Source organism: Amphiura filiformis, chromosome 2 (genome assembly GCF_039555335.1).
Source record: "Amphiura filiformis chromosome 2, Afil_fr2py, whole genome shotgun sequence".
In the NCBI taxonomy this organism is placed as follows: Eukaryota; Metazoa; Echinodermata; class Ophiuroidea; order Amphilepidida; family Amphiuridae; genus Amphiura; species Amphiura filiformis.
In genome coordinates this window covers 76,883,504-76,907,121 of record NC_092629.1, presented here as the reverse complement: position 1 = coordinate 76,907,121, position 23,618 = coordinate 76,883,504, and positions in this window count along the sequence as shown.

Sequence of the window (23,618 nt, the reverse complement as noted above, 5' to 3'; positions counted from 1 at the left end):
ATAAAAGAGTTGCACATTGTCTTACACAATCGGATCTGTGACCAAGCAATATCAGACATCATTAAAAAATAAGTGGATTACTTGCGTGATTGATAGTAAGTCCGCCGTTAATAGTTTTTTCTCTTAATATATACAGGTTTTCCAACTTCGCGCTTCCGAGTGATTTATTTCCAGATTATTTAAAGAGATTGAAAAAGATTATGTACTTCAATGACGTCATCGTATTGAAAACCAATCACATTTTTTTGAATCTTATAAACGATGAGTTAAAAATAGCGATATTTACAAGACTAGGTTAAGATTATTTGAGTTGAACATGTTAATGCTTGAAGGTTTGGAAATAATGTCACCCATTCTATTCTTATGGTTCATGATTTTGAAAGACCAATTACATGATTAGCCCCTTTACTGTAGGCCTGTCGCTATAAGTTTCAGTCCCGGATGTCAAATTCAAAAGTACAATGAAGTGCAGTTGTCATAATCAGGTCTTTAACTTTGTGAATTTTGATATTTGCTTAAAACGTTACATTTTGTTTAGCAGCGATATAGCTTGTGCCGAATGAAGACGTCGTGATTAAGTGTCGCAAGCTAATTGTCGCTGCTAAACCAAGTCTGAAAAAGGATAACTATTTAGGTCTTGAGCTTTTAACATTAAAATGTGAAATCAATTACTTAATACAGTAATACATAATAATCTTAAGCATGGCTTATTGTTTTATTTTTTAGAGTCTCAGTTAACATATGGAGGCGAATGAACTTAGTCCATCTGAAGAAAAGTCACGATTTCAATGACCACATCCAACCCAGTTAAAACCGTCATGCGTGCCAACAAATCACGATTTTTGTCGAAATGATGTTTCAGAGGGAATTTACACGTATTTACATTAAGCCTGCGTCAATACTTGCACATCTATAAGACAGCTTGAAAGTGAGAGAACTATGTACATGTACTATATATAGGGATAGGTCGTGGCGAAATTGAAACGAACTAATTTAACAGTCTTACCAGATAACCATGGACAAGGAGGTGTTTGTCCGTTTTAAAAACACTTTTTAAAGGGCAGGTCTATTGCAAAACCAACATCATATCATTGGCAAGCTAATATTATGAGGACAATGAAAATGGCTCCTTTTTTGAGAAAATAAGACGTTTAGAATTGATATTCCGCAAAAACGAACTTAAGCGGTGAGTTCCTTCGGACGAGTCAGATTTGGACTAGAAAAACAGTGAAAAAAAATGTCCTTCATGTTTTGCAAATAAGGCACTGTGTACTGTAGGTAAATAATGCATCCCGGGTAACTTAATCTACATGTTCTTCTATGTTGGAACATCTGCGCAGCGCTTTAATAAAATCTGCAGGTGCAGCTCACAGTGGCGTGCGCAAAGGGGGGCAAGGGGGCACATGCCCCCCCCCCCTTTTGTTGGTCATTCGGAGGGGGATTCGGGGGAAATCAGTCATTCCGCTCTTTTACACTCCTAATCAGACAACATTAGGGGAATTGAATAACCTGTCCACCCCCCCCACCCACTTTCAATGTGCTGCGCACGCCGCTGGCAGTTCATTTCTAATACTACGGCTGTTCAATTCTCGCATTTTACAATACAATGCGCCGCCAACGGGTACTCTTCTAGTCCATTTTTTTACCTCCAGCGTCGACAATGGATCTAATACAATTATTGTAAACTGCTGCACAGTGTCGACGCCCTATACGATAAATATAAATTTAATACTCCGTTGGTGAGCGACGGGCGAGTGGTATTTCACCGAACGCAAGAAAAGGAGTTCTATCTGATTGGCTAGCAATCGATCGCTTAGGTCGCTCAGTAGTCAACTACAAACTCAAAATGGAGCAATGTATTCAATTCGATTGAAATCGATATTCTATTATTGACGTAGATAAAGAGAGTGATAGTGTGTCAATAATGTACATTGTATTGCACCTGGATTTTACATGCATTCCTTTATATAATTATTTTCTCAACGAGTTGAATATAATCACAATTTTTACTTTGGATTTCAAATTTTTTTACTTTAAAAATGCAGTAAAAGATATCCACAGCAAGCTGCAAGGCCCCGCTAATTAGTGTACTGCTTTTCGAGTGAGTGTACTGGAAACAAAACCCTAGTTTTACCTGAAAACAAATTTTTTTCTTGTAATAGAAACATCATATGGGGTACTAGAGCATGCACAAATCGTAATAATGTGTAGAATATAGAAACGCTGTGGTATCTCATATGATAGTCATGGTATGCTTAGCCTGAGTCGCTCGGCCTATCTCGAACAAAATCGCGATGCGTAGCTGTTAAAAAACGAGAGGATTCGCTGTACTATCATGGCAATTTTTAACACGAAGATATAGGGATGATGACGATGTGTGCTGTTTAGTGTGCATTCACGTGTAACATAATTATTTTGACATCTAAACACATAATGTTTCTGTGTTAAACCTTATGCGAAATTATGTGCGAGTGCTTGTTGATATCTACGTCCGGGTCTGACTTGTCGACCACTTTCCCACAATTCAACGCGCTATGACGATTGTCGCATTTAAACCGAATGGGGGCGCATAGATTGCGAAATGTTTTTGTCATTTCGATGCTTGCTGAAAATGTTAGGATTTGGGAAATAATTGTTGACTTTTATTTTTATTAAATTAAAAGCATGCGAACATGCCATGAATTGTAACAAAATCCAACAAATATTACAGGAATTTTGAAGGCGAATGAATTTCTTCCCGCTTGATTTTGTAATTTCATTGACATCACAAAGTTTAAAGTAACAATCAATGTGTGATTTCTTACTAAAGTAGATACAACCTTTTTATATGGCAGCGAAAGAGTTGCCCAAGGCAACAAAGAAAAACAAACACATGCAACGACAGTTTATAGAATGATTTTCACTTTTTTTCCTTGCTTTACTCGCGTGTTGTTGTTTTTCCGTCTCCACAACGTAGAAGTTCTTTTCGCATCTTGTTTTTATTTGTATCAGATATAATACGGATATGTGTTTTATCAACTAAGAACTATATGGATTTTTATTTAACTGCGTTTATACGTTAACGCTTCAGGCATTGCATAAAATATGCATTCAACGAGAAAATGTTCTTTGAAATAATTTTTGATTGTTTTGACAGAGGTGATATTTTTCTTTGTAGGTTTTCAGTTGAACAAATAAATGCCTTTTTTGGTTTGTTATGTTATATTAGATTAGTGTTTTTCTTGATCCAATTTATCTTTCTTAAAGTATTTATTTTAACGTCATGTATTACTTGCCTTATTTGCTTTGATAATAATAAATTAAGATTTATATAGCGCTTTTTTCAGAGGATTCAAAGCACTGTAATTTCGCTGCCTGGTTAATCGTCACAATCAGATCGCATCAACCAGGCTAGATACAGCCGAACCCAGCGCAAACCTATCCGCACTTAGATTGTAACATCCACCAATTATTTCTGCAGCTCTCCAAATTCCAATGGGTGAAGGAAGATTTTTGATAACCAAACAACTAATCACCAATTTTGAAAGCAGGAGGAAACCGGAGATCCAGGAGAAAACCTGCGAGAGTGAGCATGGATCGGGATAAACCACGTGCACATACCTTGGGCACGGCCGGGGCTTGAACCCGGACCCTCAGTTATGCAAGGCGAGGGAACAGCCGCTGCGCCAACTCGTTCTCCCAGGCAGATACAAGCAACTGCTTTGGAACAAGTTTGACAAACGTTAAAGTTTAATTTAAATTTTATCCCATTTACAGAAAATAAAAGCGATCGTTGTAAAAATCAACGTCTTTTTTACACACTGATTATTCGAATGATTCATTTTTTTTGCAAAAGCAATGGAGTAAAGATTGACTTCATATATCTTTAAAAAGGAAACCTTATACCTCAATAAAACAAATCTAATACTGTATTTGAACATTTTTCGATTTTGTTTTTGACACTATTGTTTTGCGATAATTCTGACTCCAGCAAACCACTGGATGCCAAATATTTTACAAGCCTTCTCTTAACTTATACATTTACATAAACTACATATACCAGTTTTGTCGGTATATCGTCCATTTTTTTTTTCAGATATGTGTCAAAATAGTACGAATATAATTTGATATTTTTAGCCTTAGCCCTGAAATTATGACATTTACTAAAAAAACCTACAGAATCTCATGCACACTTATATACTTACCAAGAAACAGTTCTTCAAAGCCAATATGCTAGCATATTCTCAGACCGACCTTCAAAGATCTTGGGTACAACGTGGGGTCAAACTTTGACCAATCCTAGTTAAATTGGAGCTATTGAACTACGTCATTGAAAATGATGCTATTTTGGCTCAAAGCAATAGTGGGCTAACACTTTCAACTTGACATTTTTACAACACATGTATCAAATTTGATCAAAAGCCTCTTGGATTTTAAAAACATGTAAACATCGTCATGCAGAAACCCCGATATTGGAGAGGGTATTCACCGCCATTCATTTTTCCCTACGGACTCTGTACAGAAACAGGACAGTCTCATAGGAATGTATGCGGATTATATTATGAATAACACTTCAGGATTTATATTTACATTAATCGAAATAGGACTACGCTGTCACTCATTCTGTGTGTTTTCTAGTTGCTGCAAGAAAACACGGATGGCCCATGTATTTATTGGTAAGGATCGTTATAGATGGAATAGAACTTTTTAAGCGGCAAACTCAGGCATTTGAATATCGGGCAACCATATGTTTATTCCTTCCGAAATCCGTCCAAAGTAATATGATCGCTGTGTCCGTCCGTGTGACAGCTATATGTGAGCCCTTGCGCGAATAGTCCAATAGTTTGGTGTGTTTTTATGGTTTGGAACTAATTATTTCGGGGCTATCGTATCAAATGAGGGGTCAAAATGCGCAGAAATAAATTCTGCTTAGAACGTATTTTACAGATTTGTAATATAATAGCCCCTTGTTGACAATGGCCATTATTTAAAGGGGTGTGATTACTTTTTTTGATATGTTTAATTAAGTTGCATCACTATAAAGAGCCAAACTGGTGTTATCATTCCAACGAATTTATTTCGTGACCTCCACAGTTGTCTCGGTCCCAATTTGCGTTCCTCCATCACTAAACAAACGAATGTGCACAAATCGGCTGGAACCGAGACTAAACTTAACAGTTGACCTCAAGTTTTACAGCATGAGTTTCTGTACCCGACAAATTCAGAGGTCATTTTTCCCCTGTAAGATGAGGTTGTTTGAAATACTAGTGTGTCTCTATGAAAAGGATTCAAATCAATCAGGACTCTCACAGATTTTATTTTTCCAATCTGTAATAAATCCTTGTAATCCTCACTTTATTCGCTCGCGTGTCAACAAGCTTTTAACAGTGTAGTGGTCAAGGTTATTTAACCCTCAGATGCGTTTATTTTATCTTCCTCAACATTTTCATTCAAAAGCAAACAACACTTTTGTTATGTTGGCTATTCATTTTCAATATCAATTTCAAATATCAATTTCTATTTAAAAAGCTGTTGAAAGCCAGATACAAACTATAGGCAATTTACAAATTTCTCATACCGCTAAGGGTAATAAGTGATATATGTGTGAAACTGTAGCGTAGACAGCGGGAGGCAAGGTGCCTTTTAACAACGAAATGAAAGAGAAAAGCGGAAAGGCACAGTAAAAGAAAGAAAAAGAAAAGGGGCCAAGGGTGTCCCACCAAAATTCACCCTGACCATGAGCAAAAATAGTATAAAATACTAAATTTTTGCTCGCTACGTGCGCACATTGCCATTTTTTTTTTGGAAGCACGAAGACGTTTATGCACAGTGTCTCTCTAAAAACGAATTGTAACGTAGGTATGTAGAAAAGAGTTGTATTAGCAATAACAAAGTATGTGCAAAAAGATTTGTCTTTGGCATGTCGCCTTCTTGAAATATCACCAAAATTTCAAAATTTAAAACAAACATGAACCTTCCAAAATAAATGCACATTTGCACTTGGTGACCCGGTCATTACCTGGCGCTGTGATTTGGGATTCCTCGTCGCTTTCTCTCTCTAGTTACCAGTACTTTACGTTTGCCCTTTACCCAGCCCTTAAGACAAGACTTTTAATTTCTTCCTGCTTGATTTAGTCATTTATTGACATTAGAATTAAGAATTAAATTGCGACGTTAAAATTAAGCTATCAAATTAGTAATGTATGTTACATTAAATAAAATGCACTGTCAATTTTATGCTACATTTTGTAAAAAAATACTGGAATGTATCTGTATTTATATATCAATAGTGAAATTAATTTTTTTATTTCAAATATTTTGTACACGTCTTGCAAAGCGCAGGAGTGTAATGTAGACGTTTTTTCGCATCTTGTTTTCAATTCTATCAGGTATTATACAGATATGTGTTTCATCTAATAAGAACTATATGGATGTTTATTTAACTGAGTTTACACGTTACCGCTTCAGGCATTACAAAAAATAAGCATTCAACGAAATAATAATTGAACAACATTGAATTGTTTTGACAGAGGTGATATTTCTTTGTGGATTTTCAGTTGAACAAATAAATACATTTTGGGTTGTTATTTTATATTAGATGAGTGTTTCTCTTGATCCAATTCATCTTTCTTAAAGTATTTGTTTAACGTCGTGTATTACTTGTCTTATTTGCTTTGATACATGCAGCTGCTTTTGAAAAAGTTTGACAAACAAGATGAATTTAAATTTTATCGCATATACAGAAAATAAAAGCGATCGTTGTGGAAAGCAACGTCTTTTTTACACACTGATCATGCGAATGATTAGTTTTTTGGAAAAGCAATGGAGTATAAATTGACCTGAAACAATATTATCCGGTTTTAACGGCTTTAATAAAACAAATCTATTACTGTATTTGCACTATTATCGATATTTGTCTTTGACACGATTGTTTTGCGATAATTCTGACCCCAGCACACCACTGAATGTCAAACATTTTACAAGCATTCTCTCTGTAACTCATACATTTATGTAAACCTCATATATACCATTTTTGTCAGTATATATCGTCCATTTTTCTTCAGATACGTGTCAAAATACGAGTATATTTTGATATGTTTAGCCTTAGTCCTAAAATTATGACATTTACTGAAAAACAGGATCTCATGCATACTCATATACTTATCAGGAAACAGTTCTTCAAAGCCAACATGCTTGCATATTCTCAGACCGACCATTAAAGGTCTTGGTACAAAAACTCATAAGTTACAAAGTGAGGTCAAATTTTGACCAATCCTAGTTGCATTGGGGATATTGAACTACGTCATTGAAAATGATGCTATTTTGGCTCAAAGCAATAGTGGGCTAACACTTTCAACTTGACATTTTTACAACACATGTATCTAACTTGATCAAAAGCCTCTTGGATTTAAAAACATGTAAACATCGTCATGCAGAAAACCCGATATTGGAGAGGGTATTCACCGCCATTCATTTTTCGGAATCTGTACAGAAGCAGGAGAGTCTCATGGGAATGCAAGCGGATTGTATTATGAATAACACTTCGGGATTTATATTTACATTAATCGAACTAGGACTACGCTGTCACTCATTCTATGTGTTTTCTAGTTGCTGCAAGAAAACACTGATGGCCCTTGCATTCATTGGTAAGGATCGTTATAGATGAAATAGAACTTTCTAAGCGGCAAACTCAGACATTAAAATATCGGGCAACCATTTGTTTATTCCTTCCGAAACCGTCCTAAGTAATATGATTGCTGTATCCGTCCCTGTGATTATGTGAGCCCTTGCGCGAATAGTCCAATAGTTTTCTGTAGTGTGTTTTTATGGTTTGGCACTAATTATTTCGGGGCTATCGTATCAAATGAGGGGTCAAAATGCGCAGAAATAAATTCTGCTTCCAACGTATTTTACAGATTTGTAATATAATAGCCCCTTGTTGACAATGACCATTATTTAAAGGGGTGTAATTACTTTTTTTGATATGTTTAATTAAGTTGCATCACTATAAAGAGCCAAACTGGTGTTATCATTCCAACGAATTTATTCCGTGACCTCCACAGTTGTCTCGGTCCCAGCCAATTTGCGTTCCTCCGTCACTAAACAAACGAATGTGCACAAATCGGCTGGAACCGAGACTAAACTTAACAGTTGACTTCAAGTTTTACAGCATGAGTTTCAGTACCCGACAAATTCAGAGGTCATTTTCCCCCTGTAAGATGAGGTTGTTTGATACTAGTGTGTCTCTATGAAAAGGATTCAAATCAATCAGGACTCTCACGGATTTTATTTTTCCAATCTGTAATAAATCCTTGTAATCCTCACTTTATTCGCTCGCGTGTCAACAAGCTTTTAACGGTGTAGTGGTCAAGGTTATTTAACCCTCAGATGCGTTTATTTTATCTTCCTCATCATTTTTATTCAAAAGCAAACAACACTTTTGTTATGTTGGCTATTCATTTTCAATATCAATTTCAAATATCAATTTCTATTTAAAAAGCTGTTAAAAGCCAGATACAAACTATAGACAATTTACGAATTTCTCATACCGCTAAGGGTAATAAGTGATATATGTGTGAAACTGTAGCGTAGACAGCGGGAGGCAAGGTGCCTTTTGACAACGAAATGAAAGTGAAAAGCGGAAAGGCACAGTAAAAGAAAGAAAAAGAAAAAGGGCCAAGGGGGCAAGGAGCCCGCGTCCCAACAAAATTCACCCCGACCATGATCAAAAATAGTGTAAAATACTATATTTTTGCTCGCTACGTGCGCACATATATGCCGGGTTTTTTTTGGAAGCACGAAGACGTTTATGTACAGTCTCTCTAAAAACGAATTGTAACGTAGGTATGCAGAAAAGAGTTGTATTAGCAATAACAAAGTATGTGCAAAAAGATTTGTTTTTGGCATGTCGCCTTCTTGAAATATCACCAAAATATCAAAATTTAAAACAAACCTTCCAAAATAAATGTATATTTTGCACTTGGTGACCCGGTCATTACCTGGCGCTGTGATTTGGGATTCCTCATCGCTTTCACTCTCTAGTTACCAGTACTTTACGTTTGCCATTTACCCAGCCCTTAAGACAAGACTTTTAATTTCTTCCCGCTTGATTTAGTCATTTATTGACATTACAATTTCGACATTAGAATTAAGAATTAAATTGCGACGTTAAAATTAAGCTATCAAATTAGTAATTTATGCTGCATTAAATAAAATGCACTGTCAGTTTTATGCTACATTTTGTTAAAAAATACTGGAATGTACCTGTATTTATATATCCTTAGTGAATTATTTTTATTATTTTTTTTTTTTATTTCAAATATTTTGTAAAAGGCTTGCAAAGCGCCGGAGTGTAATGTAGACGTTTTTTTCGCATCTTGTTTTCAATTCTATCAGGTATTATACGGATATGTGTTTTATCTAATAAGAACTATATGGATTTTTACATTTTTATGAAGTTTACACGTTACCGCTTCAGGCATTACAAAAAATAAGCATTCAACGAAATAATAATTAAACAACTTTGAATTGTTTTGACCAGAGGTGATATTTCTTTGTGGATTTTTTAGTTGAACAAATAAATACATTTTTGGGTTATTTTATATTAGATGAGTGTTTCTCTTTATCCAATTCATCTTTCTTACAGTATTTGTTTAACGTCGTGTATTACTTGTCTTATTTGCTTTAATACATGCAGCTGCTTTTGAAGAAGTTTGACAAACAAGATGAATTTAAATTTTATCGCATTTACAGAAAATAAAAGTGATCGTTGTAGAAAGCAACGTCGTTTTTACACACTGATCATGCGAATGATTCGTTTTTTTGCAAAAGCAATGGAGTATAAATTGAACAATAATATCCGGTTTTAACGGCTTTATAAACTTTATACCTTTATAAAACAAAACTATTACTGTATTTGCACTATTATCGATATTTGTCTTTGACACGATTGTTTTGCGATAATTCTGACCCAGCACACCACTGAATGTCTAACATTTTACAAGCATTCTCTCAGTAACTCATACATTTATGTATATACCATTTTTGTCAGTATATATCGTCCATTATTCTTCAGAGACGTGTCAAAATACGAGTATAATGATATTTTTAGCCTTAGTCCTGAAATTATGACATTTACTGAAAAACAGGATCTCGTGCATACCCATATACTTATCAGGAAACAGTTCTTCAACGCCATCATGCTTGCATATTCTCAGACCGACCATTAAAGGTCTTGGTACAAAAACTCATAAGTTACAAAGTGAGGTCAAATTTTGACCAATCCTAGTTAAATTGGAGCTATTGAACTACGTCATTGAAAATGATGCTATTTTGGCTCAAAGCAATAGTGGGCTAACACTTTCAACTTGACATTTTTACAACACATGTATCTAATTTGATCAAAAGCTTCTTGGATTTAAAAACATGTAAACATCGTCATGTAGAAGCCCCGATATTGGAGGGGTATTCACCGCCATCCATTTTTCCCTACGGAATCTGTACAGAAACAGGACAGTCCCATGGGAATGCAAGCGGATTACATGTATATTATGAATAACACTTCGGGATTTATATTTACATTAATCGAACTAGGACTACGCTGTCACTCATTCTATGTGTTTTCTAGTTGCTGCAAGAAAACACTGATGGCCCATGTATAATAATAATAATAATAATAATAATAATAATAATAATAATAATAATAATAATAATAATAATAATAATAATAATAATAATAATGTGAATTTCTAATGCGCACATCTCCACCAAATCAATGGCGCTCAAGGCGCGATACAATGATTATCTTACACTGCATAATAAAAATGAATTTTCATTACAACTTAATCTACACATGAACAACAATCAATAGGTGAACAAAAAATATATATTGTGATGCACATTAGTAAAATGCTTCTTTCATTAAATGAGTTTTTAAAGAACTTTTAAACTGTTCTAAAGATGTACTTAATTTAATGTGGGTTGTCAGAGTATTCCAGAGACGTGGTGAAGCAATTGAAAAAGCCCTGTCCCCCCATGAATATTTTGAACGGGGTTCGCAGAGAAGTGATTTGTCACTGGAACGGAGCATACGAGGAGGGTTATATGGTTGGAGGAGACAGTTGATATATTCTGGCGCAAGATCATTTAGCGATTTAAAAACAATGAGCAACAATTTGTACACAATTCTCGCTATTCACAATAAGGGCGCCGCCAGCGGTTTGCGATGTAATCGTGATGTATCATGGGATAATCGTGATGTATCATGGGAAAAGGTCGACATCAAGTCCGCGCAATACGAATATTACCATGCTATTACATAGGAACACGTGACAATATTTTTTAGTTTGTCAATATAACGGTATTACACGCAAATCGATAGAGAAAAAATTAATTGTGCACATTTCAAATCACATTAAGTATTATTGAGTATCGATTCGCGTGTAACACCTTTACTTTGACAAACTAAAAAATATTGTCACGTGTTCCTATGTAATAGCATGGTAATATTCGTATTGCGCGGACTTGGATGTCGACCTTTTCCCATGATACATCACGATTACATCGCAAATCCGCTGGCGGCGCCCTTATTGTGAATAGCGAGAATTCTGTAACCAACCAATTCTGTATTTATTGGTAAGGATCGTTATAGATGGAATAGAGCTTTCTAAGCGGCAGACTCAGGCATTTGAATATCAAGCAACCATTTGTTTATTCCTTCCAAAATCCGTCCTAAGTAATATGATCGCTGTATCCGTCCCTGTGACAGCTATGTGAACCCTTGCGCGAATAGTCCAATAGTTATTCTGAAGTGTGTTTTTATGGTTTGGCACTAATTATTTCTGACGATTATTCTATAATTATAGTCAATTTTTAATAATTATTCTGACAGTTACAACTTCATTTGTATACTGTATCGGGGCGAAATTTAGTGGAAAAGGGGCACCTTCCCAATTTTATTCGCTTTGCCTTCGCGATTTTCTCTTTCATATTTTGTCAGAGTGGCATGTTTGTCTTTCGTTTTTTCTCTATCGTGAGCGCCCTTACATTTATTTTGCATTCTGCCACATAAGTGCTGCAGATTTGCATGGCTGCACATCCAACATTCTATTTTTATATTTTCATAGTCATTCAGGGTCAAACAATTTGTAATATTATAGAACATTCATCTTATTTTATTTATTTTATTATTATTTACACATTTAATCACTATACAGCCTGTCTCAAAAAAAAATTGTGCAAGTGAAAAGCGCCCTCTTTAGCAATAAGCAAATACCGTTGTGACATGATGCTTACATCAACGTCAAGGGCACAATCTTAGCTCTCAAATGCCGTTTGTTCTGTTCAATTTGCTTGTTTTAATCTCGAGATATGTTTAGTTTACAACGAAAGGGTAAAATGACAATTGTGCCACTTTTACTATAAGAGGTACACGTAAATCAATGATAGCTGATGTTCATGCGTCTAATGCACTCCCCGGCTTCGGGGCTTGTGCATAAGACGCATCAACATCCGAGCGCGTGTGCATTATTTTGTCGAATTTCTCTCCCAACAAGTAATACGCGATCATTAACCTATAAGTGTGTAATATTGTTTTGTCTTTTAACATGTTTTGAGTGTCAAAGAGAACAGTATTTACCATGATAAAATCATTGACATGCACATATATATTTAATTTTACAGCAGAATATGATATATTTATTTATCTTTTACTTTGTTTTAAGTGAAAAAAGAGAATCATTATACCTGTATCAGGATAAAACAGTAAAAACTATTTTGTATTGTTGTGTAATTGATGCAATCTTTTGATTTTACGAAGGAACTCTTGATGGTATCATTGATTTGCATGTTGGCCTACAGCCTCTTCCCTAGTAAAAGTGGCACAATTGTCATTTTACCATTTCATTCTTAACTACACATATCTCGAGATTAAAATAAGCAAACTGAACGGAACAAACGGCATTTGAGAGCTAAGACTACGCCCTTGACATTGATGTAAGTATCATATGACAACGGTATTTTCTAATTGCCACAGGGGGCGCTTTCCACTTGCACAATTTTTTTGAGACAGGCTGTATATCATATATAACCCTAGTAATACATAGGTCTGTACTGTAATTTGTAATAAGTGCAAGATAATTTGTAATAAGTGCAAGACTGATGTAAGTAGCACTTTCGTCAGTGTTGCATTCACCATGAAAATCACTAAATGCACTTCTGGTTCTGGTTTTGGTCAAATACTTCTCAACACTTAACAGTCACTTTTGTGGACTTCAAAAAAGCCTTCGACTCCATCAACATGTTTTCAGTGCTGTGGCATTATGGAATACCAAAGGTTGTGGTCAATGCCATCCAGGTGCTCTACAAAGACTCCAATAGTGCCGTTATGGTAGATGGCAGTATCTCAGAGCCTTTCCAAGTAACAACTGGAGTGCTTCAGGGTGATGTGTTGGCACCATTCCTGTTCATTATCCTGGTAGACTACCTTCTGATGAAATCAACTTCTGGAATTGACGCTGGAATTGTTACCTACCCACGTCGGTCAAGCAGGTATCCTGCCAAGATGCTGAATGACCTGGACTTTGCTGATGATATTGCCCTGCTGGAATCTTCAATAGCCCGGGCCCAGTCACAGCTTACTAGGACTGCAACTGCAGCAGCAGATCTAGGCCTTGTCATCAGCGCACCTAAGACAGAATATATGACTGCAAACTGTAACGCCAAACCAGCACTTGAAGTCTATGGTAGTACCATCAACCATGTCACAGACTTCAAGTATTTGGGTTCCAAGATGGGCTCTAGTGTTGGAGACCTAAAAAAAGAAACTGGAACGCCTTTGGAGAAGCCCGTCCCTGCCAATCGAAACAAAAATCAAGCTGTTTCAGACAATGTGTGTTACTGTCTTTCTGTACGGGTGCGAGTCATGGGTAATTACCAAGGACATGGAAAACAAGATCTTGCTTCAGAGTCATGTTAAACATCAAGCGCGTGGATCGGATTCCAAATGAAACCATCTACAACCTGACCAACACCACTCCACTGGTTGCCAGATTCAAGATTCATCAACTCAAGTTTCACGGCCATATACTGCGTCTTGAAGATGGCGAGCCTGTGAAAGAATATGCGCTTTATATTCAACCACATGGGAAGAGGAAACCGGGACGGCCGCGCACACTGTACTTACAGTATGTCCAGCACCTCCGGGGAGATACTGAAGGGATGCTGCAGCCAAACAAAATTGTTTCGCTTGCCCAAGATCGCATTAGTTGGAGAAAGCTTGTAGTCGCCTGCTCCGCAGCCGACTGATGATGATGATGGGGGTGAGACTATTCACTTTGCGTCTGAGTTCTAATGATTCCCATCCCATTTTGGCCACTTACGACGTTTTATTTGTTATTATATATACACGCAATGTTGGCTTTTGATTGGAAATGATCGAGTCTATTAGTCTTGGACCGATATAAGGGGAAATAAATAGATATCATCATAATAAAAATAATGTGGGAAATCAAACACAACTTCATTTGGTTGTTTAGTGCAACTTTTGACAATTCGTGGTAGTCACCACTCGCTATACGTTCGCGTTTATCAGCGTTGCCATGGTAAGTCCGCGTGAGTTCAGTGAACAGTTAACTATTGTACCTTTGCAGCATTTGTCGCATAAAAATAGCAAAAACAATTAAAAGTATTTGGCCAATCAAGTAAACCACGCAGATGACGCGGACACGGGCGCGGACACATCCGTGTTGAACGTTGATAAAATGAAAAAGTATCAATCGGGCCTTATTTTAGTCAATATGTGACCCTAAAATAAACAGTTAATAATTCTAAATAATTCCTTAGTTAGTAAAAGAAGTGACCGTAAATTTAACAATGCTTGGGTCATATCTTATCCAGCACTGTGTTCCGCTTTGGCTAGCTCGGAACATTAAACAATGCTTGGGGCAGTATTAACCAGCACTGTCTTCCGCTTTGGGTAAATCGGAAAATTTAACAATGCTTGTGTCAGTATTATCCAGCACTGTCTTGACAATACGTTAACAGTATTTCTCTATAGGACCAAGATACCAAGATGAAGTTAATACGTGGCAGAGGCAGACGAGTATGTAACATAATTGTTATCATACTTGTGATGTGCGCCATAAAAATACTGGTAGACTTCTGGTTTATAAACGACATCAAACACCACATCAAATCACAAGTAAGGTCATACAATATGTTATATTATTATCATATACATGTATATATTATCATAATATAGCATACAATGCAGGAAAATCAGAACTTCTTTGTGTAAAAGGTGACTTGCAATGTCTTAAGTAATAGAAAAAAACGTAATAAATAGAATCATTTGTTTTAGATAAAGACATAAGCTAAGACGTAAACATAGTAAAGGTTAAATACCACTAATTATGTATTACACAGGTTTCAATGGGAAAATGGCTAATTTCGGGTGGAATTTTCTCATATTCAGAACTCTCACAGTTAAATGCCACTAATATCAGGTGAAACTATATGATTTAGATGCCAAATGATCAAAAACTCGACATAGGTTGACCTGAGACTTTTCTTGTTTTAACGCACTGAACCTTAAAATGGCAGTGCGCCCTCGAAGCTGAAAGTTACAATATGGTAGGGCGAATATTTACTAAAAATCGAAATTCATGCGTATGAATTTTGGTACTATTACAACAAAAATGTCATATAATGAGAGAAAATATACCATTTTGAAGCATCAAACCCTAAAAAGTACTTTTTTGGCTATATAACAAATAGTTACTCGTCGTATTTCCATGTATCGCCCAGGCCTATTAGTGGTATGTAACCTAAAACATCTAGTGAATCAAGTCCCGGGAGACATGTCTTCCACTATCTAGATGTTTAAAGACAAAGATTTATAAAAGCGCATTTATAACTATAACCGAAGTACACTGTTTATGAAATAGCTATTTATCTTTTTTCACGTTTTCGCTCATACCATATCACAGATTGTGCCATCTAATATCCTATGGTTTCAACTTTATTTCAATGCATCAGGTCCTCAATCCAAGGAGGATGTTCGAATTGAGGTATGAATATACAGATCATACCTGGTACATATGTGTAGCATGAAAATGCATTAAAATAACGTCGGTCGCAACACATAGTGGCGTAGAGTGATTTTCCAAATTTTCCGTTTCACATAGTGCCGTATAGGTTTAGACGTAGCTATTTTTCTATAGGCGGCTATTCCTTGTTAGCTATTAAAGATGCAGTTTAATAGTTTGAACCTTAAACTTCAATAACAAATGGAATCGGGCCAATTTGAGATAACAGTGGAGGAGTATCGACTCCGTTTCTAGTAGCATATCCTTCAAAAAAGTGTTGTTCGGAAACGTATTTTGTCCTTCACGTACGTCACTATGTGTTGCGGCCGACGATAAGTACAATAAGCCATGTTCAGTGGTTTTTAAAACAGCTCTTGCTGATTTTGAATCTCAAGTAAGCAGACCATTTTTTCACTTTTTTTTTGTAGTCAGTTATGTGGGGTTTTTTTTTTGGATCAAAAGTTATTGTAAAATATTATTTCAAACATTTATTTACGTTTACAAAACTGTTCTAGAGTGCTATGAAAACATTTAATACCCTCTAAAAATCCTTTATACACTGTTATATGCCCCGACAGTTCGACGAATTCTGGCAACCTTTTGCGAATTAACGTTTTGTCTTTTCTGGATTAGGACTTTATGGCTCTCTAAAATATTGGTTTAACGTAGGTTATCCCTACCCTTCTAAAATGTTTCTATGGTTCCTGTTCCTGTTCTATGGTCTGCCCTATATCACCTGGAAAAAAAATCGATAGGACCGCTAATTTTGTAGACTGAATTTCCTGGTTACAATCCACAACCATATCACGATCAGTAGACTTCGGTTGTATATATAAATGCGCATTTATAAATGAAGTGACCAGATGGCCAGCGCCATATTTGCATTACATCACTGTCAATCACTGAAATGGCGATCATTGAAGGAGTGGCTACAGTTGTGACCTTGTTTCGTGGCTAGCACTGGCAAGGAACATTGGCTGGAGGTTCGATGCTATAAATTTGCAAGGATAAATCATGGATATCAAAGGATCATGATTATTGCACAGCACCCCCATGTACAAACATAACTAATGTTTATTTATTTATTTTTATTTATTTATTTATTTATTTATTTATTTATTTATTTATTTATTTATTTATTTATTTATTTATTTATTTATTTATGCGACGAAAAACGAAAACCCTGTTCTATTTTGAACAAATTGGGAAACAAATTTTTCCTGTACAAATGAATGCCGACCCCAAATTTAGGAAATTTCAGGACAATTTTTTTTTTTTTTTTTTCTCAAATTGAAATTTATTTACAGATTTTTGTGATTTTTGGGTTATTTAAAAATTTTAAAAAAACACCAACCGACCGACCGACCCTACTTGAAAGGTCCGTTCGCCCGTAGAACAGGGTTTCTCTCTTTCTCGCCTTACTTATAATTTTATAAATATTATTTGCCCCCCCCTTCCCCAAAACCACCCCTCCCCTTTTACACTCATAAATTAATTGTTTTTTTGCTAACTTTCCCTTCCGTGTGAAGTAAAACTTTATAAGCCGGTTGAATCAAACTGAACAAAATTGACGTATACAATTACAATATAATACCATGACAATAATGTGTATGACGGATCTAACTTACTAGCTGAATAAACCTCAAACCATGCATGACATACGTGATTGTACGTCAAATTGTCATATAACGTATGAGCGTGATGTATAGTATACGAGTCTTCCTCAACATCTTCCAGCCGGGATGATTAGATCATGTACAGTCATCTACGTGTTTATACTCTAAATTGTACGTCAAAGGGTGACAAAGGGTGTACAGATTACCGATTTAGCATGGGGGACACAAAAAGGTGCTTAAAAACACATTTTGAATTTGTTTTTTTGTCCATTTGGGAGCGAATGAGTAAGTTAGAGTTGAGGAGGTCGGGCGGGGGACATCTAGCCTATTAATTTGAGAGGGTCATTATGCCGAAAAGGGCTAAAGTTATAGTTTCCTCAATTTACGTTATAATTAGAGTTAAAATTAGGGTCAGAGTTATGTTCATTGGCGGCACTACGGGGGGGGGGGGGGAATACTTATCTTGACTCCCAAATAAATAAATCCATGACCCCTTCCTTCCGAAGAAAATGACAGCCCCCTAAGTTCCCTACGTGCAAACATTATCAAATAGCATCATAGGCAGCTACCCAGTTCTGACCTTAATGCCAGTAAGAATCACATTTCGTCATCAATATATATGGCCAATTGCCACGCCCATTTAGCACGGAAATAATGAAATATAACTTTTTAAATCAGCTATATCTAGCTTTTCCGTCATAATTTTTTTTTCCGTAATGGAAAATCCAAATAAAGAGTTTATGTTTCGGGTCAAATTATTTTGCCCTTTGCAATCAATGCCACTATTTTGCAAAGCCAATTTTCCTTGTAACCTGTCATTTTCGCCTATACTTTTGCGTGTGGAATTTGTGCACATCCGTTTACCTTACATCGTTGAACACGGTATGGCGACTTGTAGATGTCACGTGCGCATTTATATATGCGCATTTATATATATACCCGAAGTCCACTGACGATGGTATTTATTATTATCAACTTCCACGGGGATGACAACCTTCACAAACGTTTCCACTAGGATGCTTTTATTTTTAACAGCCCTTTTCTGCCAAAGGAGCTCTTGGTGAAAAATGCAAGCTACCGCGATTCGATCCCAAGACAACGCATCCTCCATATGTCGCCTGCAAGCGACGGAAGCCGGTAGAGGACTCTTGTGACCTAGCCAAGAAGCTTCTCTTCTCTGAGCCCAAACCAAAGTGCACTGATCAACGGACTACAACCATTTGTCGGATTGAGGTAATTTTAGTTTGCCTGATGTTTACTTCGCCTTGAATCATGGGATGACAGTACTTGATTTGTTGGGAGTATACATCCTTCTTTTCCCTTGTCGTTATCTTCAAATGTGTGTATCCGTGCATGCTTTTTCCATTAACTCTCTCCACGCGGGTGTCGACTGCAGACGACAAGTTTCAAATTTTATTTGAATTTTTCAAATATTTCAGAATTGTAAATTCTCATTACCATATTTGAAATCAGCATGAAAAATGCATTAAAATGAGTACAAACCAGCCTAGTATTGGTTCAGTGGTTCTTAAGATAGCTCTTGATATTTTGAAAAAATTTCTCAAAACTTGGGTCTTTTTATGTTGAAGCTTATGACTAGCACGCAGAGCAGCATGCTTTAATTAGGCTTTAAGCGTGACTTGAGCATTTTGTATGATGCTGGTCTCATCAAGATACATGCATATGTCTCCACACAGAGCGACCGTTTAAACAGACAAGACATGTGAAAGATTTGGAACTGCCATAAATATATGTTTAAAGATAAAATTTAGATTGTCTACTAGCACCAAGTGATCACAGGTCCTTCATATCGCATGTGTGAAAAGTATTATAGATGTCAAACTATTAAGATTGTTTGTAATTTTTAAGGTTACTGCTGGTTGGAAGTATGTTTTCTAAAACTTTGCTAAGGATAATTGTGGCTATCCAGATGACAAAAATGATTTTAAAAGTATGTCTATAGATCGATATGGTTTTAAGGAAGGACTTCTTTTTAGTAATGAAGTATTTTCGCATATAGTATCGGAGCAAGGAAATACATGTAGTACATTAGTTGTAAACATTTTACGACCGGGGTGTTTGCATGCTATCTTTGATATGGGTGTGGTGCATCCTGTGTGTTTTTTTTCTACCTGATGTCCTTATGTGAAATTGGAGAAATTAAAATGTATTATAATTAGAGAAATGTTGATGTTTTTTGTTGCTTAAAGAAGGCAGAGACCGTCTACTTTTTTGATTATATGCAGGTTGGCACCGCTGGATATCAAGTCAAATGTGCCGCCGATGTGTGCAAGTCAGGTCTCGCAATAGGGTTGTTCAACCACGATACTTGGAAGTGTTCATGGAAGCCTATCGACGACATGATCACTCTGGAGACTACTCTTCGTGATCTTCTGAAGAAGAACTCAAGCAATGGCAATTATGGATTTTGCTTTCTTCGATGTATTCTTCACGACAAGACAACCGCTAATCAGCTGCTGTTGATGCCACAGTATTTCACACCAAACACCTGTACAGATGCAACCTGTCGGGATGCAATAAACATCAACGTCATCTGGTTAGATTCAACATCTCATAGTCATTTCTTTAGATCATTGCCCAAATCTGTCGATGCTTTAAGAAATGCTAAGGATAATAAACTTGCTCATGTGTTTGATTATAATCTAATGCAAGGGTTGAACGGAGGGACGCTTCAAAACACCATAGCTTTGACGGGAGGAAACCATACAGCGTTAAGCTTCGGCAATCTATTAAAGTTATACCAAACTAGTGGCTATTACGTAACATTTGCCAATGACCTTTGTTGGAATAATGGTATAAAAATACACGGAATGATGTATACTCTTCGAAGGTTGTCCAAAAATGTTCAGGAAGCTGTGAGGAAAGTAGATGAAATGTTGATGTCGAAAGGAATCGATCAAGTCGGCATCGCATTGGCTAACTGCGAAATTTTATCGAAGGATAACGTATCAAATCCGATGCTTGATATAGGCAACAGAGGCATTTGCTACAATGGAAAATATCAGAACGATTATTTATTAGATTCTATGGAATTATTACAAACTCAGTTAATATCTGCCAACAGACCATTCTTCAATTACTGGGATTTTAACGTAGCTCACGAACCTACCGCTCGGCGTATTCAAACTCTAGATGATCGTCTTTCTATGTTCATTGAATCTCTTAGTAAACAGGATAATACGTTTACTCTGATGTTTGGAGATCACGGGTTGCGATACGGACCTATTGTAAGTGGCACCAGAGAAGGTTCGATTGAGGTTGCACATCCAGTTTGTTTTGTGATGGCCTCAAAGAATCTTGAAGAAAAACTTGGAACAGATAAAATGGATGCGTTGAGAATAAACCAAGACCGTATAGTTGACATTATTGACTTACGACAAACTCTGCTGACATTATTGCCTGTTAAGGACGATCATTCTTTCCGCATGGGAGACAAATATGACTCGCATCCCAATGGATTACTGCATCCGATAAATCCAAAACGGTTCTGTACAGATATGAACGTAGGAGTTTTACATGGAAGGTGTATTTGTGAGGAAGGTCATAGGGGTCACAAGATCTCCAATGACACCAGAGTGAAGGTACTGGCCGATTTTGCTCTGGGAGAGATCAACAACATCATCCAAGAACAGTTTGTTTCCAGGAATAAGGATAGCGCATCTGGGTATGGTTCGTGTGTACGACTAGTTGGAAAATGGATAGATAATGTACAGGAGACGATTTTGAGTGTGAGTGTAAAATTACCCAAAACACTAATAAAAACAAAACATATTCTTCTCAGTCTTGCGGTATTTAATATTATTACGATTTTGGTAATGAAACAGTTTAGGAGGGGAAAACGTCTAATATCTAATATGGTACCAAACAAATTTCCACCAATTTGTAATGTCTCGAATGTAAAGTAGAATTTATGCTCCATCGCTGAGCGACGAGCGATTGGTATCTGACCAATAAGGTAGCGCGCCTTTCCCAACAAAACAACAAGCCCGCTCTCATATTGGCTAGAAACCAATCGCTCGTCGCTCAGCGATGGAATATACATTCATCTTATATATTTCCCACAACGAAGATTACCTTGAACAAAGATTTCAGAATCTTCTTCGAGTTGTTGTCTTAATATCGCGTACGTGTCTTAACTATGCAGATGAAGCCAATATATTTGACCTCATAATTGAAGACATAATTAAAAAGACTAGTTTGCGTATGACGTCCTGTGAACAAGACCAAAAATGCGGTACTGCGCAGGTCAGCAACCAATCACGCCATGCCTGTGCTCTGACGTCAGACGCAAACTAGTCTTTTTATTCGATTTTTAATTATAACCATCTCTACACTGGTGTCGACTGCAGACGACAAGTTCTAAATTTTCTTTAAAAATTGAAGAAAAAAAATAGAATTGTACATTTCATGATCATATTTGGAATCAGCAGTAGCAAGCAGCACCTAAATTTATTAAAAATTGGTTTTTTAATTTTCCAATAATAACAGAATTCTACAGTCATAGAACTGGACGTTCATGTCGCTGCCGGATCCAGCGCACCACAAACTGAAGACAAATTCTTTGTCGTTATCCAAGTGAATTCAAAATCACCAAACGAAGGATATGAAGACGGATCCTTAATTCATCTTATACATTACGAACGAGTATCTACGTATGGGTTTTATGACGAATGTCGTGATGAAGGTGTTGAGGGTAAATTGTGCATTTGTTCGCTATCCAATCAGTCCAATCCAACTAGACGATGGCATCTTCAACCTCCGATAGTCTTTGGTACTGCGACTAAAGTGGTTCGTCTGAATGAAAACATATTTATTTATGAAAGGCGATCGCCCTATGGGATCACTCTAGAAGCTTCTTGTGACCAGCCGAATGGAGCATTCGAGATAGTGCTTTGTACTGTTAACCAATTTAATGTTGTATCGTCAAGATCATTACCATTAGTTGTTACTGTTATGTGCAGTAGGATGTATTTTCTTACTGTTTTTTATCAGCTGAACAATTCCCAGAAATGGTCATTGGAATACAGTGTAAAATTTAGACAATTGTAATGAACGTTAAATCCCGGGGGTACTCACATTTTAGCTCAATTTGTAGTTGACGGACTATTAAGGCCCCATTCCAGCAACGCTGTCACTCGAATACCCCATTTTTTTCAAACATATCGAATACATGCTTTCTTAATGTGGGATAGGGGTAGTAATATTTGGTTATACTATTAAATTGCTCAGAATAATGATTTATCATCATGCCTTCTATTCGCCCTTTGCACGGATCCGCCATCTTCCTATACCAAAACGATGTTCTCCCTGCAAACGCAGTCGCAAAATGTGACATTTTTGTTTTCGCGCTTTTGTTGCATCTCGCAAGAAGGCCTTTGCAACGCGTACGCGGTAATTAAAGCATGCGTTTGACAGACGTACGCTCACACAGCGTGCACTTTGCGGGAAGAACCTCGTTTTGACCGTGCAATCGGCGAATAGAGGAGCTTATATTTCAAATTTATTAACCCAATATTTGTTGTTCTTTTTTTTACATGAAAGAGCAGATCATTATTCACTCTTTCATAAAAATCTTCATCCAAAAGTAGCTTCAAGGCGGCATTAAATAAGAATAAAAGATATTTTGAATTTCATATGACCACGATGACATAATTATTAAGATTATAATTAAGTTGTATCACTAGAAGCCACACTAGTGTTATTATTCCAACGGGTTAGTTCCGCCACCTCCATTCAACAATCAATTTTACAGAGTTTTTGTACACAGCACATTCAGAGGTGCTTTTATGAATGTACAAGCATATGGCGGTTATAAAACTCTGTAAGATGAGGTTGTTTGTGTTTCCATGAAAAGGATACAAACCAGTCCGGACATACACGCATTTGATTTCTCCTATCCATAATATGTAATCCTCAC